We start from the raw sequence: 6,853 nt of genomic DNA on the forward strand, positions 1-6,853 counted from the left end.
GATTGATCCCAGGACCTTGTGCATGCAAGCATGCACTCTGCCACTGAACTATACCCTCCCCCAGGCAGAATATTCTTTGACATAAATTGTAGCAACATTTTTTTCTGTCTTCTAAGACAAAGGAAACAAAAGGAAAAATAAACAAATGGAACCTAATTAAACTTAAAAGCTTTTACACAGCAAAGGAAACCATCAACAAAACAAAAAGACAACCTACTGAATGGGAGAAAATATATGCAAATGATATGACCAATAAGGGGCTAATATTATATACATCTTTTACAACTCAACATCAAAAAAAAAAAAAAACCCAACCTGATTTTAAAATGACCAGATGACCTTAATAGATATCTTCCCAAAGAAGACATACAAATGTCCAACAGGCACTTGAAAAGATGCTCAACATAGCTAATCATCGGAGAAATGCAAATCAAAACCACAGTGAGCTATCATTTCACATCTGTCAAAATGGATGTCATCAAAAAGAGCACAAATTACAAACCTTGGCAAGGATGTGAAGAAAAGGGAGCACTTGTGTGCTATTGGTGGCAATGTAAATTGGTTCAGCCACTGTGGAGAACAATACGGAGATTGTTTAAAAAACTAAAACAGAACTACCATTTGGATTCAGCAATTCCAATCCTGTGTATATATCAAAAGAAAATGAAAACACTAACTTGAAAAAATACATGTACCCCAATGTTCATAGCAGCATTATTTACAATAGCCAAGATATGGAAGCAACCTAAGTGATGAATGGACAAAGAAGCTGTGAGACACACACACACACACACACACACACACACACACACACACACACAGTGGAATACTACTCAGTCATTAAAAAAGAATGAAGTTTTGCCAATTGCAACAATATGGATGGACCTGGAGGGTATCATGCTTAGTAAAAAGGTCAGAAAGAGAAAGACAAATAGTGTATATTTTTTATTTTTGGTGGGGGTTATTAGATTTTTATTTCTTTACTTATTTAATGGAGATACTGGGGATTGAACCCAGGACCTCATACATGCTAAGCACACAGTCTACCACTGAGCTATCTCCTCCCTCTGACAAATACTGTATCTTATCACTTATATATGGAATCTAAAAAAATAAAACAAATGAGTGAATGTAACAAAAAAGAAGCAGACTCACTGATAAAGAGAACAAACTACTGGTTACCAGTGGGGAAAAAGAAGGGTATATAGATGAGATAGGGATAGTGGATTAAGAGGTACAAATTACTATATATAAAATAAATAAGTTACAAGGATATAATGAACAACACAGAGAATATAGTCAATATGTTGTTATAACTATAACTATAAATGGAAAATAATCTATAAAATTATGTATGAATCCCTATGTTGTACACCTGAGACTAATATAATATTGTAAACCATCTATATCTCAATATAAAAGCCAGAAAAGAGATAATATGACATCCGTTTAGATACATAGATCAATGGGATAGAAATGAGAGTCCAGAAAAAAAAACTTTACATTTATGATCAATTGGTTTTGAGAAGGGTGGCAAGTCACTTAAACAGAGAAAGAATAGTCTTTTCAATAAATGATGCTGAGTCAACTGGACAACCACATGCAAAAGAATGAAGTTAAACATCCATCTTAGGACCATACTTTAAAAAAAATACCTCAAAATACATCAAAATGTTAACATAAGAGCTAAAATTATAAAACTCTAAGGAAAAAACAGGCCTAAATCTCTGTGACCTTACATCAGGCAATCATTTCTTAGATGGGACACCTAAATCACAAGAAACATTAGAAAAAAATAAATTATACTTTACCAGAAAGTAATCACATTCAGAATCTATAAAGAACTCTTAGTTCAACAATAAAAGGACAAATAACCCAATTTTAAAATGGGCAAAGAAATTCAACTGATATTTCTCCAAAGACCAAACAGCCGAGAGCACATGAAAAGACGCTCAACATCACTAGTCATCATGGAAATGCAAATCAAACCCACAGTGAGATACTATTTCATGCCCACTAAGGTAGCAGTAATAAAAAAGACAACCAATAACAAGTGTTGGCGAGGAAGCGGGGGAATTGGAACCCTCCTACAGGGTCAGGGGAATATAAAATGGCATAGCACCCTTGGAAAACAGTTTATCAGTTTCTCAAAAAGGTAAACATAGAGTTACCATGTGTATGCTTATATTCCTTAGGAAGTCTCTGAGGACCAGGTTTAAAGTTAATTTTCCCAAAGAATATCTGAATTTGCTCTGCCAGGTGCTTCTGCCAGATGGAGCAATAGCAATCCAAGCCCACATTAAGCGACAGTTTTAAGTGGAGTCTTCTGTTTATTCCGTTTTTTTGCATAGTTCAGAAATTGCTCCCAAGTCATGTTTTTCCTCCAGCAAAGCTTAGGTTGATACAAGCAAAAGTCACTGCCAAATCCTCCTGTGTGGTTTTTTGTTTTCCTTGTTTCCTTGCTGAAGTAAAGTATCTTCTTGAGACTCCCAGGTCCATGTAGGGATTTCAATCCAATCTTCTACTATAAGGGGACAAGTCTTAGTTTTCTTTGTTCTCACTGCACCTATTAGACCTCAAGTTTTAGGCCACCCATGTAGACAGATGCCGCCAGAGCAAACACCAACATTTGATGGCTTTGCTGATTTCAAGTTTTCCTACCAATTCAGCCATACATGTGAAAGTTTTATATACATATATTATAAGTTTTAGGTATTCTATAAAGGATTTCTTTAAACACCTTATCTGTCATAATGCCTGAAATGAAAAATCTGACAAAGCCTATTTGTGCAAAAGTTTACACTCCCCATCCCACCCCCACTCTCAAAAAAAAAGTCTTTACGTAAACACTAGTCTCTGGGAAAATGTATCATGTTCATTCCGTGGATTCCATTGCCCTCTGGACACTCTTGCATCAACCATTGTCTCAGAAACACTGTGGAGGAGTGAAGGATTAGACTGAAAGGTTAAGCTGTAGTCACGTTTAAAACAGTCTTAAATGCAAATGTAGAAATATTCCGATTTCCAAATTGTCACTTCTGTGGTTCAACAGATTGGAATTCGATGGCAGACATACTTCCAACTGACAGCATTTGTTTTTTAAAAATATGTTCTTCCATGTACGTTGATGTATGACTGAAGCACTATGCTATACACCAGAAATTGACACAACATTGTAAACTGACCATACTTCAGTAAAAAATATTTTTATAAATAGGTTTTCTTCATTCAAACTATTGATAAAAAAAATTGTTCACATACCGAGGCATGGGGAAATCATTCTGACTTACGCATGATTTAACATGAATTTTATGCTAACCAAAACAGCCTGTTTGCGGCCTATCAAACGTACATTGCACCTCTGCTTTAATTATTAAAGAAAAGGACGCATTGACCAGAAGTAAAGAATGTCCATGTTAAAGATAGAGATTAAATGCCTCCCTTCGTGGGATGCCAATGTTGGTATTCCTTTGATGATAAAACTCCTTTCCTAGGTGCCATACTGACTTACCGTGTACATGCTGATCTGTTGGGTTTTTTTTTTTTTTTTTTTTTTTTGGAAACCTCAGAGGGATGTATCCCTGACTTGTTTGATGTTCTTTCTTCTGATGAGATATAAAACTGCTGAAAACCATGCTTCTCTGGAGCATTTCCTTAGAGTTATCCGAGAGGCTGTCTCCTGGGTTATAGTCTCAGTATGGTGCAAACACAACTCTCTTCTGCTATTAGAGATTGTCTGATGAGGATTTCCCTTAACACTATTAAGTGATTTATGTGTGCTTGACACTGGTTTCATACTGTGTGGAGCAAAAGAAACTATGAAAGACAAGTTCTGTCCCTAAGTAGTTTATAAGGAAATCTACAAAACATTTCCTGTATGCAAATCTCCTGTATGTAAATCTTTACCGGGTAAAGCAGGACAAGTGCCGCGTAAACGGTGAGAGTTCAGAGAGTTAAAGAAGTTCAAAGTAGGGAGCAGTACTTCCAGCTTGAACAGAGGGGACAGTGACCAACAGTCCTGGTTTGCTGGGGTCTGAGAGGCTTCCTGGGACACAGAAACTACAGAGAGAAATCCAGGGTAGTCCTGGGCAAACAGGCCAGCTGGTCACCTTAGCAAAGGCAACGTTGCAGGAGGAGTCAGAGAAGGCCTGTAGAGCACAAGAGAAGGAATTTGGAAAAAAACCCTATAGAATTAGCTGGTATTACCTTCTTTAATACCTTTAACGTATATACAAGCTAACCCCTTCACCACTCTTACCAACAGCAGTCCTAGCAATAAATTGTGCAATGACTCCATTTTTGTGAGTACGTTCTTTTGATTGTCATGTGGATTGAACTCTATCAACCATTGGCTTCTGCTTTCACTATTACACCTGGGTTTCCTACACTGTCTTCTAACTTCCAATTGCTTTCCTTTCAAAATTGTGTTAAATGAGAGCTTTTTGCAATGCCTCCTCCTCTCCAAATGTATTAAATGACAATGGAGTTTTATTGGTGGGAATTACATGCTTGGGTCAAACATTAGAAGGAAGGCTGCTTATAAACATAAAATGGGTCTTCGTTTGAATTCAGATTCTCATAAGCAACAGTTGGACTTTAGAGAGGGGAGAAGCTGTTCACCTATGTGGAATACTGTGAACTAGTGCTTCTCAAACTTTAATACGCAGAGAAACTACCACCATCTCTCATCTTGTAAAAATGGCAGATTCTGACTGGTAGGGCTGCAAGGGCCTGGGAGTCTGCGTTTGTAATAAGCCCCCAGCTGATTCCACTGCTGCTGGTCGTAGGACCACACTTTGGGGTAACAAGGCTGTAACAGAGAAAGGCTCTTTTTGCCGCTTGTCCTTGCCCAAATTTCCCTCCACTCCCTAAAGTCCTTTTACTGTGCTGTTGAGCCTGAGAGTCTGCCAATTATACCATCTGAAACAAGTTGTAGATTTATTTACAGCTTAACATTAACTCTTTTAATCAGGTAATTATCCTCATCTGACCCATTGAACTAGGAACTTTGAGGATGAATGTTGATTTTTGTGGGTGAACAATATAGTAATGAGATACTATCTTAAATGACAAACATAAAGATGCAACAGGAGGCGTCTAGGAAGAGAGGTGGGCGATGGGCACCTGCAGAGTATTGCAAAAGCAGGAACACTTAGAGTTAGGCCAAAGGCAATATTAGCAAGTAGGAGGAGGTGATAAAAGAGGTGAAATGCTGCCTACAATGAACCTCATAGTTTTAAAAGTCTTTCCTTGGGCCAGTCTGAGGAAAGAAACCTGATCCTAATAAAAATAGCAAGTCTATTTCTTACTTTTTTATTTTAAATTTTGGGAGGAGGTTTATTTACTTATTTATTTAATTGAAGGTACTGGGGATTGAACCCAGGACCTCGTGCATGCTAAGCACACACTCTACCACTGAGCTATACCCCCTCCCCCTATTTCTTACTTTTTATAGAAAGCTAATATGACACCTGTATATATCAGTGAGATTCACTGCTTTTTCTTAATTTGCTTCCACAGTTGTGAAATGCAAGAAGTAAGCTTGCTAAATGCATATGCATATGCTAGTTGAAACTGTAGGCAATGTCTCCTAATAAGTATTAAAGATTCTAAGATAGGATTTAGACCTAAAATTATGACGAGTTATTGACAACACAGAATGATAGCTCTTGAATGAATAAGAGATCACCCAGTGCTTTTACTCTATGGATGAGGAAACTAACAACAAGCAGGTTTAAATGGATTACTCAACTTCATTCAGGTAGTTAGTGAAATAGTCTGGACTTGAATACCAGAACTCTTGATTTTTAACCAAGGGCTTTCTATAATACTAAGAACAAGTTTGAAAACCTGGGTTAACATTTCCCAAAAGGCTTCACATTTTAATTTTAATAACTTCTTTTTTTTTACGTATAGAAGTGTTTTTGTGCTTAATGATCTGGTATTTAATGGTTCAGTACTTTTGACAAATTTCCAATGTTTTATCTTTAACATTTTTATTTATACTTTCTTTTTCTCTTTCTTGTTTTTTACAAATCCTTGTACCAAGAGCTCCTGTTTTGTTTTGTTTTGTTTTGTTTTTTACATTTCTGGGAGACCCATGCAATTTATTATATATAAGGTCAAAACCAAGATAAATCCATTTATTTTCTAAACACATTCCAGGTGTCATCAAGAACACTCCTTCTGATAAAACAATAAAAGCTACTCTCCTATCCTGAGAGTAAGCCTGGGTTTCTTCTGAAATTCCTCTGCAATACTCCCATGTCTGAATTTGGATAGCCAAAGGCAGATGCAAAGTAGAAGTTAGAGCCAAATGAGATATACCTTTGAGTCCTGCCCTCCAACATTACCCCACCTGTCCGCTTAGCCTACTTGGCCAGGACACACCTTGAAGTGTACATTTTAAACAAATGAAGTACTAATACTTCACAATGCAGGTTGTAAAGCAGTGAAATTTCTCACCAAAAAAGACACAAACTAATATGTTACCTTCCCAGGCTCCATCTTCCCCCTTATCAAAAATGCATTATGATATCAGACTTTTTACACTCCCATGTGAATTTGAACTCAAATCATTGCATTTTTTAAAAAACAATTTGGGTCTATACCTCAGTGCTACTCTAAAAGTGACAGAAAAGGTGAGCCCTCCGTTCTTATGACACCGGTATTGGTGGGGGACAAGATAGCTTTAGTACAGAAGCTTTTCAGAACCCCTGAAATCACACTTGGTAGAGAACACACTATTCTGGCATTACAATTATAGTTTCACAGAAATCTTAGGAAGGCTTCTCGCTTCGTGGAAGATTTGTCACTTCATGTTGCTTCTTTTCTGTCTTTGATTAACTTTCTC

At 37.0% G+C, this 6,853-nt stretch overlaps 1 non-coding gene across 1 annotated transcript; it reads right to left on the bottom strand.

The window, feature by feature from the left end:
- Nucleotides 1-5,358: 5,358 nt before the first annotated feature.
- Nucleotides 5,359-5,430, bottom strand: TRNAA-AGC. The gene has a single exon. It is a non-coding gene; the product is annotated as a tRNA-Ala (tRNA).
- Nucleotides 5,431-6,853: the final 1,423 nt, after the last annotated feature.

The sequence above is a fragment of the Camelus ferus genome, chromosome 21, assembly GCF_009834535.1.
Source record: "Camelus ferus isolate YT-003-E chromosome 21, BCGSAC_Cfer_1.0, whole genome shotgun sequence".
Taxonomy (NCBI): domain Eukaryota; kingdom Metazoa; phylum Chordata; class Mammalia; order Artiodactyla; family Camelidae; genus Camelus; species Camelus ferus.